This window comes from Meriones unguiculatus, chromosome 20 (assembly GCF_030254825.1).
Source record: "Meriones unguiculatus strain TT.TT164.6M chromosome 20, Bangor_MerUng_6.1, whole genome shotgun sequence".
In the NCBI taxonomy this organism is placed as follows: Eukaryota; Metazoa; Chordata; class Mammalia; order Rodentia; family Muridae; genus Meriones; species Meriones unguiculatus.
In genome coordinates this window covers 47,080,970-47,093,011 of record NC_083367.1, presented here as the reverse complement: position 1 = coordinate 47,093,011, position 12,042 = coordinate 47,080,970, and positions in this window count along the sequence as shown.

Sequence of the window (12,042 nt, the reverse complement as noted above, 5' to 3'; positions counted from 1 at the left end):
TATTTTGTCTGCATATAAGTATCAGATCCCATGAGGCTGCAGTTACAGACAGCTGTATAGATAGTATAGACCATGTGGGTGCTGGGAATTGTACCGAAGACCTCTGGAAGAAGAGTCAGTGCTCTTAACTGCTGAGCCATCTCTGCAGCCCAGCACTAAATGATTTTTACATTGATCAAGGAACATATTTTTATTTTTCTAATTATTTAACACACTCAAAAATTACCTAATACTCAAACAGTGACAGCCTGTGAACTCTGCAGACCTCAGTGGGAGGGCCCAACAACATGGGAAATACAAACCTTGTTATTCATTTTATTTTATTCTATGAATATAGGCGCTTTGCCTGCTTGTATGTCTGTAGCATATACATGCTTGTGCCGAAGGAGGCTAGAAGAGAGATCAGATCCAACAGACCTGCAGTGAATCCTAAAGAGTTAATGCTCCAGAGTTCTAAGACTGAAGAGATCCAATGTTGCAAGCTAGGTAGCCAGTCAGGAAGGGTTCCTTCCTTTTTATTGAAGCTATCTATCTATCTATCTATCTATCTATCTATCTATCTATCTATCTATCTATCTATCTAATGTGTGGAGTGCTTCATCCACACATATGTCTGTGCACATGTGTACCTGCTGCAGAGTCCAGAAAAGGGTGTCTGATGCCCTGGAACTTGAGCTGTACACACTTGTAAGCTGTCGTGTGGGTGCTGGGAATTGAACCTGGCACTGAACCCAGCGGGCCTGCCACTGGAGCCTCTGACCAGCAGCTCCCCGAGTTCTCGGGCCTTCCCACTCAGAAACTACACATCTGATCTCCATCTTGGGACCACAGATCTTAGGACCTCAGGGTCTACGGTCATGAAGACTCTTCCAGCTCCTTATAATAAATGTGTGTGTGCACATCTCATCTATCTATCTATCTATCTCTTACCTATGCTTCTATCTACCTATCATCTACCTCTATCTACTATTAGTTTTGTTTCTCTGGAGAATCCTGGCTCATATTTTTAACAATAAAAATCTTATCAGTTATTCAATAATTATTAATTACCACATTTGGATTTTTTATGTGTCACCTGATAGTTTCAAAATGTTTTATTAATAATTATAATTTGACTTCTTGGGACATATAGATTGCTAAACAAATGAACATGATGCTATTTTTATGCATTTTACCTTTATAAAAAGCTCACATTTATAAAAAAAAAAAAAATAGCAGCTGGGAGGTGGTGGTACATGCCTTTAATTCCAGCACTCAGAGGCAGAAGCAGGAGAATCTGTGAGTTTGAGCCAGTCTGGTCTATAGTGAGTTTCGGGTCAGCCAGGGGTATGTAGTGAGACCTTCTCTCAAAAACAAACAAAAATTACATAGTGGTGCATACTTTTAATCCCAGCACTCAGGAGGCAGAGGCAGGTGGATCTTTGCAAATCTGGGGCCAGCCTGCTCTACATAGTAAGACCCTGTCTCACAGACAAACATAGCTTCACATTCCAGATATAATTGTAAAGTTTATTACATAACAACAGAGGCAGGAGCAAGCAGATGTTACAGATGTTCCGGCCTCGGATCTCCGGCAGCACACGGAGCAGGTATGGCTCACTGTCCCTCCACTGTGCTCGCAGAGGGGAGGAATAATCATCCCCTTTCTGAGATAAATGTATGTCTCCTTATGCAAAAACCCTATCCCTATGCGGCTGCTTAGAGTCTCCATGCTTTTTCTTCTTTCCTTCTTCTCTTCAAATCTCTACTTTCTTTTATACTGGCCAATTTCTGGGCATGCATTCCCTGATGCTATGGGTTCTCTCTCTCTTTATCACTCCATTGCAAAAAGCATGTCTGACTGTCTGAGTCTCTGTCTCTTTTCCTCTCTCTCTCCTTCTCCCTCCTCCTCTATTCCTCATTCTTCCTGCCCTCCTCCCAGCTGCTACCTGTTGGCATTTTTCTCTCAAGCCCTAATAAAATTGTCCTTGAGTTTCATTTCTAAATTTTAAAAATTGTATGCACTTTTTAATGTGCGTGTGTGTGTGTGTGTGTGTGTGCACAACCTCAATACACACATGAATGTCAAAAGACAACATGGAAGTCAGTTCTCTCCTTCCGCTGTTCAGATTCTGGGAACCAAGCTCAGTCCTTACGTTTCCACAGAGAGCACCTTACCAACCAACCAGTCTCCTAGTCCATCATTTTGGTTTTAAGAAACAGAAAACAAAGCCAGTGTCATTTATAATCCCAGCATTCGGGAAAGCAGAAAGAAACAGAAAACAGCTCAAGTTCACTTAAGCAAAACACAGGCACTACAAGGATGAAGCCAAGACCATGCCTCATGATTTCTATCTGTCTTCTATAGTTTATGTATATTTTAGATTTTCCACGGTCTGTGTGACAGAAAATATGCTGAATAAACTGTTTTTTAAATATTTTAAAAATAGATCTAGAATTAGTGATCTCCTCCCAAAGACCAAATCCCTTTCTTCCCTGCTAGGCTAACGGCATGAACTTTATTCAATATGAAGGTTAGAGTCACAATATATAACTATAGCTTCTTGGAGGCCAACATCTGTGGATTAGGAGGAAGAAGTTTTCAGAGAAAGAAGAGTGGGTTCGCTGTAGCCCTTCCTTCTCCTGATGAGAAATTGCTGTTGAACAGTGACCTTCTGGCAATCAGGCTGAGGTAAAGCAGGTGACTGCTATTAAGGACTATTTAGTAATGGCAGAATTTTTGAGGCAATTGGACCTTTGTGGATCCCTTCAATTCATACAATATGTATGTATTTTTAAAAATATAACTACTTATTAGGGCCATTCATACACAAAGACACTTGATTGTGGCGAACTTACTCTTGGTTGATTTTTTTTTTTTTTTTTTTTTTTTTTTTTTTTTTTGTCCAACTTCAAATGCAAATGTATGTTGGCTCTGGCTCTGCAGACCAGCTTTGCAGAGACTCAGCTCCATTCCTGGAGCTGGGAATAATGCCTGAAATGTTAGGGACCTGCCAGCGGTGACTCAGTTTCCCTCCTGTAAACCAGGCGGGTTTAGCTTGTGGCACTGGAGCACTGTAGAACTCGTAAGGACACACATAAGCTATTTCTGGAATTTAAGAAACTCTAAAGCAAACACAAGTTCACCTGGCGCAAAGCTGTCTGGGGCCACCCGAAACACTGTGGTCTGTGCATTAGAATGGAATTCTACCGGTCAGGGGGCAGTGAGTCCTTATTGCAGCTGATCTTAAGCTCTGGTTTAATGTATGCTCATAACCTTTGGCTAAATAAATTCTTCATAAATAAATGCTATCCATCTTGGTTCACTTTTTGCCTTTTTGTTTGTTCTTTTCTATTTTTGTTTTGAAACAAGGTCTCGTACAGCTAAGGCTGGCCTTGAACTCCTGATTCTGTTGACTCCACTTCCTGAGTGCTGGGATTACAGACCTGTCTACAGATAACGGTGTTTATTTGTTATGAGGTCTATAGCCTGGCTGCTCTGGAACACAACATGTAGATCAAGATGTGTAACAGTTTCCTCTGAGACCGAACCATTCAATCCTCCAGGGAAGCACTTTAAACAGGAAGAAAACAATTCTAAGTAGTTTCAGGAAATCCCTGAAGCTGACCAGATTCACTAGGCCTCTCCTAGTCATAGTAAGCAATAAAATCTGAGAGTCCCTCTCAGACAAGCCAACATGAAAGAAGAGAAGATTCTGAGACTAGACCAGCTGCCTGGAAGAGGTTTGGACCAGCTGAGTCACTTTGAAAAGACCCTCTCCAACCTGTTGAGCTGCCTGCAGGCTGTTCAGTGTGCTCCAGGCTCCCAGCTTTTGTGAGCTGTCTGGGGTGGGCTTTGGTGATGCATCTGTCTGAAAATCATTTCTGATCCTATAAGGAACCCCTTCACCCATATTCCTGTAAGTGACCCCAATAAAACTTGCTTGACTTTGGTGGTATCTGTCCTTTGATCCTTTATGGGATCTGAAGGGCTCTAGCAGGCCGGAACATAGCAATCATGGCCCTGGCAGGCCTTAAACCGTTACATTACATTCCTAAAGCTAGCCACCAAGGTCCCTTATTCGGCCACTTCCTCCTCTCGAGGCTGACCCACCAAGGCCGAACTATCAAAGTATAAAAGTCCAGCAATCAAAAGCCCCCCTTTGGCTCACCTAATTAATATACCCAATCCAAACTAAAGTACTCATCCTAACATTGGGTTTTCCCTTTATAAACTGCCTTTTTCCTATGGGCCATTGTGGTCTCCTCTCTACCCAGAGGCAGTCCTCTGTCCCTCTAGGGCAAATACCCCTTCCCCCTCTCCCTTGTTCCCTTCCCCTTCTCGGTAGTCCTCAGCCTCCAGTGTTTGTCCCTTATTCCCTGCCTTTGTCCCTCTGGGGTGATAAATCTCCTTGGTGCTGAGAACTTGGCCTTGGTGTGCCTTGTGCCAAAGCCAGTCCATCCAGGGCTCCCATCTGGGGTCATTAGACAGGTGTGTTGCTTCTCCCCAGGAAGAGTCTTGTCGTGGAGCACCTAGTGCCCAGCTCCCAAGAGCTGAGGCCACAGGACTTCACCCTGCACCCAGCCCCCCACCTCCCAAGAGCTGAGGCCACAGGACTGCACCCTGCACCCAGCCCTGCTTGGCTTCTCAGCCCTGAAACACAATGCCTGATGGTGAACACTTTATAAAAAGAGAATTTTTAAAAACGATTTTTACAATTTATAATTTATACTATACTTGTTTTCTAAAAATCTGTTTGGCAGCCTAGGACCCTCACCTACAGGTAGGTTCTATGCACATGCACACACACTCACACACTTATACACACAAACACATGCACACACACCCACACACAAACACACATACACACACTTAGACACACACACACCTCCAACAATGCACTTAGCAACCTGGACCCCCAGTGCATTGAGCTACACGCACACCCTACTCGGAACCAAAGAGAGGTTGGGAGGATGAGCAAGCGCGTGCTGTGGTGAGCGTGAGGGCTGAGCTTTAAAGTACCTGAGTTAAAATCTGAGGATGGTTCCATAGACCTAATCCTGCCCTGCGCTAGGAAAGCAGACACAGGACGATCCTGGGGCCAGCCCGGCCAGCTTGCCAGTCGGTGAGCTCCCGATGCAGAGAGAGACCCTATATCCAGAGAATAAGGTGGAGAGCAGTTGAGGACTACACCTGGGGTCTACTTTTGGCCTTTGCATGACCCTGGCAGGCTGTGTATGCTTAAATGGGCGCATACACATTCTCATACACTTTGCACATGCTTAAATGGGAGCATACATTTTTCACATGTGTACATACTCAAACATGTACACACATATACCTCCAACACACACAAACACATACTCACACATTTTCTCTCTTGCTTTCTCCCTTCATGCCCCCCCACACTTTGGTTTTTCAAGACAGGGCTTCTCTGTGTAACAGTCCTGGCTTTCTTGACATTCTCTTTGTAGACCAGGCTAGCCTCAAACTCACAGAAATTGGCCTAACTGGGCCGCCAGAGTGCTGAGATTAAAGGCATGCGCCACCATGCCTGGCAAAATTTTGTGGGTTTTTTTTTCAGATTTATTTTATTATTTTATGTGTACAAATGTTTTGCCTTCATGTAGATACATGCACAGCATGCCTGGTGCTCACTGAGGCCAGGAGAAAGTGTTGAATTTAGCTGGGCAGCGGTGGCACAGGGTTTTAATCCCAGCACTGAGGAGGCAGAGACAGGTGACTCTCTGTGAGCCCAGATACTTGAAAAAAAAAAATGAGGTAGGAGGATTGCAATTTTATTGTCCTCACTTAGGCAACTTAGTGAGACCCTGTCTCAAAATAAACTCAAATGAAATTCAGACATGATGACACACACCTTTAATTCCAGTACTCGGGAGGCAGAGGCAAGCAGATCTCTGTGAGTTTGAGGCCAGACTGGTCTACACAGTGAGTTCTAGAATAGTCAAGGCCACACAGAAAGACCCTGGCTTTGAAAGAGGGGAGAAGGAAGGAGGGCTGGGGCTGTAGCTTGGTGGTGGAGCCCTTGCTCAGAGTGCAGAAGCCCCTGGTTCAGGCCCCAGTACTGTAGCCCCCAGTAGATACTGGCTAACTTTTAAGTAAAATGTAGCAGTTCATAGATTGAGCGTGAAACATTGGTTAAAGAAGCTATGTAAGCCTGAATAGACCTGTGTAAATGGATGTCAGAAATATAACATTAATGGGAAAGATGTATGGTTGTATTAGCCAGGCTTCTCTAGAGGAACAGAACTGAGATTCTATGTTTATATATGTATGAATATGTGTATATACACATATAACCCGATGACGGCTGTCTACCAGCAGAAGGTCCAAAAATTCTGTAGTTGCTCAGACCATGAGGCTGGATGTCCCAGTCTCTATACACCGAAATCCCAAAGAAGTAGGCATTCATGCCAGCGAGAGCATAAGCAGGCAGAGAGAGAGAGAGAGAGAGAGAGAGAGAGAGAGAGAGAGAGATATTCTTTCTTCCATGTCCTCTCTATAGATCTGGATTAACACTGGGTCTTTCCACTTCAATTTATTTAATTAAGAAAAAAAAATCCCTCACAGGTGTACCCAGCCTCCTGGATTTTAATCAATTCCAGATCTAGTCAAGGTGACAACTGTAACTCACCATTACGCTAATCTATGAAATCATTGCTGTGACCTGAAGAGGTCTGAAACATTGTAAATTTCATATTTTGCATGTAACATTCCTTTAAGATGTGTTACACTTGTGTTTCTGCACAAGCCTGGAACAATGAGCTGGGAAGGAATCACTTTGGTAACCCTCTGCCAAGAAGACTCGAAGTGTCCCTGCCTGCCAGGCACTTCCTTACCTTGAGTTCCGCCTTAAGTCGTGACTTGCTTTTAATGAACAGAACTGACAGGATGTCACTTCCAAGACTGGGCATAAATAACTATGACTTTTCCGCTGGTGGTCCCGGACGTCTGGCTCTGACCAAATTAAATAAACATCGTGAGCTGTTTTATGGAGACCCTCTTGTAGCAAAGAACTGAGGCAGACCCCTAACTTTGGAGTAATTTGCTGTGCAGAAATTGGTATTCATATACTGAGTTATAAAAGTTGCAGCCTTGGTTAAAAGAGGTGCAGGAAGAAACGGGATTAAAGGAAAACTGGGGAAAGTTTGAAAATGACTTCTAAAACTGCATAACACTGGGCCACCAACATCCTGTCACAAAGAGGGGAGAGATTCATGCGGCCCCACTCCTCTCTGAAGACCCCCTCTTCCCCCACAGACACACACACACACACACACACCTGAAGTGATTTGTCTGTCTCATATGGATTGATTTTGAACAAATATGTAATTTTACACTTCAACAATGCTTTGAAAAACTAACACTTACCAAAATATGGGTGTCTGTTATTGCTTTTAACCCCATTAACTCTCCTACAAATTTAGATATATTATTTCCAAGACCGAGGCAGAAAGTACATTTATAGGTGATTTGCAATTATGGGTCATCTCATTTGAATTGGGGTAATTGCTTTTCTGAAAGGCAGATTGGATGGGCAATTTAGTGTAGAACCACGAGCCTCAGGTCGAAGAGAAGAGGACAAGGTTGCTGACGGTGACCTTCTGACATCAGTGGGCTGTGGAAAGAGGGGTGGCCTTGCCGCAAGGTAGATTTCAGCTAAATCTGTAACATCCCAGGCCTCAGAAGGTTTCTGAGCCTGAACTTTAAGTAGAGAGTTTATACCTTTGAAAGCTTCATCTGCTCTGGACATCCAGGTCCAGAGGGTCACCACAGGGTGGATAGAGAAATGCATTTGTGTGGATGCCAGGAATAGCAGGAGCACCCCCCCCACACACAACGTCAGCGCTTCCTGGATGACCGGGACTTTTCTTGTTGCTGTGAGCAAATACCGGAGAAAAGCAAAGCAGCCTCAGGGAGGTTATTTTGGCTCACAGTACAAGGGGATACAGTCTACCACGGCAAGAAAGACAGGTCACGCCACGGCTGCAGACAGGAAGCAGGGAGCCCAAGCCAGGACTGAGCTTTCTGCCTCATTCCAGGCTGCCAGCCCACGAGATGGTGTCACCTGTATTCAGGTTGGCTCTTTCCCCACACGGTTCTGGAAACACCCTCAGAGCTCACAGGTGTGCCTTCACAGAGAGTCTAAAACCCATCAAATCCACCATCAACAGTAACTCTCACAGCTGCTTTAACAGCTGAAAATAGTTTGCAGAAACTTAAAAAAAAAAAAAATCGTGCGTGAGAGGGAGAGTTGGCTCTGAGGTAAGAGAGCTCGTTGGCTCTCGCAGAGGCCCCGGGGTCAATCCGTAGCACTCCCACCATGGCCCACAACTGCTTGTAACTCCAGCACTAGGGAATTCTACACTCTTTTGTTTTATTTTGTTTTTTTTTTTTTTTTTTTTTTGAGACAGGGTTTCTTTGTGTAGCCCTAGCTGTCCCGGAACTCGCTCTGTAGACCAGGCTGGCCTCAGACTCAAAGATCTGCCTACCTGCCTGTGCCTCCTGAGTGCTGGGATCAAAGGTGTGCGCCAGCACAATCCAGCAACATTTTAATTTTTATTATTTACTATGACTTTGCTGCTGTTGGTCCCGGACATCTGGCTCTGACAGAATTAAATAAACATTGTGAGGTGCTTCATGGAGACCCTCAGGGAGCAAAGAACTGAGGCAGACCTCTATCTGAGACTAATGAGCTATGGAAGCCCTTGAGCAATAGCTCCCGCAGATCGGAATCCCACAAACAATTGCGGAGTGACCTCGGAAGCTATTGTCCTGGCCACAGCTCAGGTGCAGTTGCCTCTGAAGGCCAGAGGGGGGTGCCAGATTCACTGGAGCTGGAGTTTCAAGCCGTTGTAAGCTACAGACTTGGGTGCTGGGAACCGAACTCAGGTCCTCTGAAAAAGCAGCAAGCACTTAACCACCAAGCCCTATCTCCAAGCCCCTTGTTTTATTTTTTGAGTCAGGGTTTACTCTGAACCCCAAGCTGGAACATGAGACAATCCTCCTGCCTCAGCCTCCTGAGTGTTGAAATAACAGACAAGAGTCCTGTATCAGGCTTTTTATGACTTGTACTTTCTTATGTCTAATTTAACAAAAGTCCAAACCTAAAATCCTGGAGACGATTTTTAGCTTCAATTTTTAATATAATTGAATTTTTATATAATATCTTCAATTTTTAACTTTTTTTTATCTTATAGTTGGCTTAGCCTACCTGAAATTCACTTTTGCCTTTTGTATGAAGGGACTCTAATTTTCTTTTTCTATGTGGAGCAAGCCACAGGGAGCAAGAATTCCTCCATGACCTTTGCTTCCGCTCCTGCCTTGAGTTCCTGCCTCAACTTCCATCAATAGACTGTGACACAAGATAGAAGCCAATAACCCCCCTCCACGTTGTCTTTTGACCATGGTCTTTATCACAGCGATAGAAACCAAACTAAGACATGTTTCCACACAAAGAAATAAATACTAAGTACTAATTATCCTAATTTATTTGCTGCAGATTGTGTGTGGATATCAAACTATTACACTCTACCTCTTAAATCTGTGCAGTTATCAAATGCTAAGTAAAAGTAAAGAGATAAAGCTGCCTGGAACAAAAAAAAAATCAGAAGGAAAGAATAAAGCAGTAGGGTGATAGATTAATTTCAGAGTCATATGCTAGCTTCTGTGACTGACATATTCTCCCTTTGATATCTTTATTTTAAACATTACATTTTTAAGTAACGCATGGTAATTGTACATCTCATGTAGCCCGGGATGGCCTTACATTCAGAATGTAGCAAAGGATGACCTTGAATTTCTGAGCCTTCTGCCTCTGCTCTCTGGGTTATTAGCCTCAAAACAGGCTCCACAGAAGATGCCCAGAGGGAGGTAAAGACCCAGACACTTGAAAGTGTATCCTTCAAGATGTAGTATCTAAAAGTGAGAAATGCCAACAGCAGAGCCGGGTGGGGTCTGAACTCAGGTTGAGGCAGGAGAAACAAAGATAGTGGTCAGTCAGAGCTTCATAGTGAGAGCCTATTCCCCTTGGGAACCAGCCCTCGGGGCAGGGTATCACGCAGCTCACTGGCTGAGTGTTTGCCTACCCTGTGGAGCCCCAGGTTCATACCCAGCCCTGCAGATCCAAACCAAAAACCAAAACAACCCCCCAACCACCACTCATAATTTCTTGATGGCCCAGCTCGGAGTCCTAAAGTTCTCTGACCAGTAGGGCCTCACTCCCCAATGAGAATCATACGTAATTCTTGGTCGGGTATTTGGAGGGTCCCCAAGAATCCGAATGTTTGGCGGCTGTAGAATAGTGGGTCACGCAAGCGCTGGGCCTCCAGGGCCCTTCAGTGGAGCAGCTACAGAGCACAGTGGCAGAGCTCTATGCAGCAGCAAAAGGACTGAGGCTGCCCAGCTCCAGCAGCCATTCTTGAACATCAGCCACCAAAGGGCTGTAGAAGTCCTGGATGATGGAGTGGGCCATCCAGCAGACAGTGCTGGCGGTCAGGACCCTGGAGATAACAGATGATCCCAGAGGTGAGACTTGGAATTCCTGTGGCGTGCTCGGCTCAGGAGAGGAGGAGTGGTAGGCAGAGCAGCACAACGAGGAGGGTGATGACCCGGAGGACTTCTGAAGCCTGTAGGTCCTGGGGAAGTGCTAGTAATGAGTCATATCCCTTTCACTACATCTGGCCAGCGCTCTGCATCACACGGAACACCCGAGGCCCTTCTCACACCACCTGGACCACAACAAAGCCGTCACTGATGAAGGCGGTCACCTTCACATAGGCAGGGCACAGAACACTAGGGTGCTGACCCAGCCAAGCAGGGTCAGGACAGTCCTAGGATTTCCAGACTGGCAGAGGACATGATGAGGTTGAGACAAGCACACTTCTGTGAGTTCAAGGCCAGCCTGGACTACACGGGGTATTCCAGGCCAACCAGGGTTACATTGTTAGATCTCAAGACCAAAATAAGTAAAATAAAATAAAAATAAAAGAACACAAGGAAGTAAATGTCACCCCTTGCCCTTCCTCATTAACAGGAAGTGCCCACTCTGGGTCAAAAGTGACAAAATAATCAGTGATGAGTTCGTTTTATCTCCTTTTCTCTCGCTCTCCTGTTTAATTGTTTGGCCCTGGGCATGAACAAAGGCTCACAGAGCTCCTCCTCTCGATGCTTTGCTCCTATGTCTACTCCTTAGGCTCAGAGCCATGTCCCTGACTGTCTTTACTAAAAACTGGGAGCAAATAAATACCAGAGGAGTAGGGCCTCCATTCAACACCACGGTCCCTTACTATGCTGAATTCTTGCCTTAGTCTGTCCCCTGGGCAGATTTACAGCTCGGGTGATAGAGCGCTGGCCTGGCACACACAAAGGCCATCTTTGGCAGCAATGTGAGTTCGAGGACAGCCTGATACCTGAGCCTCATTTCAAAGGTGGGGAAAAAAAGAGGCCATCATCTATTGGAGACGATGGAGGGAGAGGGTTTGTTCAAAAGGAAGCCAGGGAAGAGTCCGGGATCTGGAGGTAACCTAGAACAATCAAGCAACAGGAGGGATCATCCTGAGCGTTGTCTGTCACCCCTGAGCATCCCGTCCCGTCCCGTGGAGAGAAGGGAGTGTGGCTAACCCCACACTAGCCAGACCCACAGAGCTGAGGGAGGACCTGAGGTGTGACAGGACTGTGTCTGGTCCGCATTTTCCCCAGCGTACTCCACCTGAAGGCCACCTGCCGGATGCCCCCCTCCTGTTCTCCGTCTCAGAGACAGTCCTTTTCCTTAAGGATCCTCTCCCTTCCTCCACCCACAACTGCACCAAGGCTGCGACATTCTCACATCCTTAAATTTCTAAACTTCCGTTTTCTTCCACCAGGGGTCGCGTTGTTTCTTTTTCAGAGGCAAACACAGATTCCCCACTCTGGAAGTGCTCTTAGCCCACGGTGTCCCTTTCTGAAAGTGTCAAGAGACGGCGTGAGGGTCCCAGTCTGGTGTGCGGAGAGGAGGGTCGACAAAAGGAGAGACTGGACCCCATCCGTGTCACCAACAACGC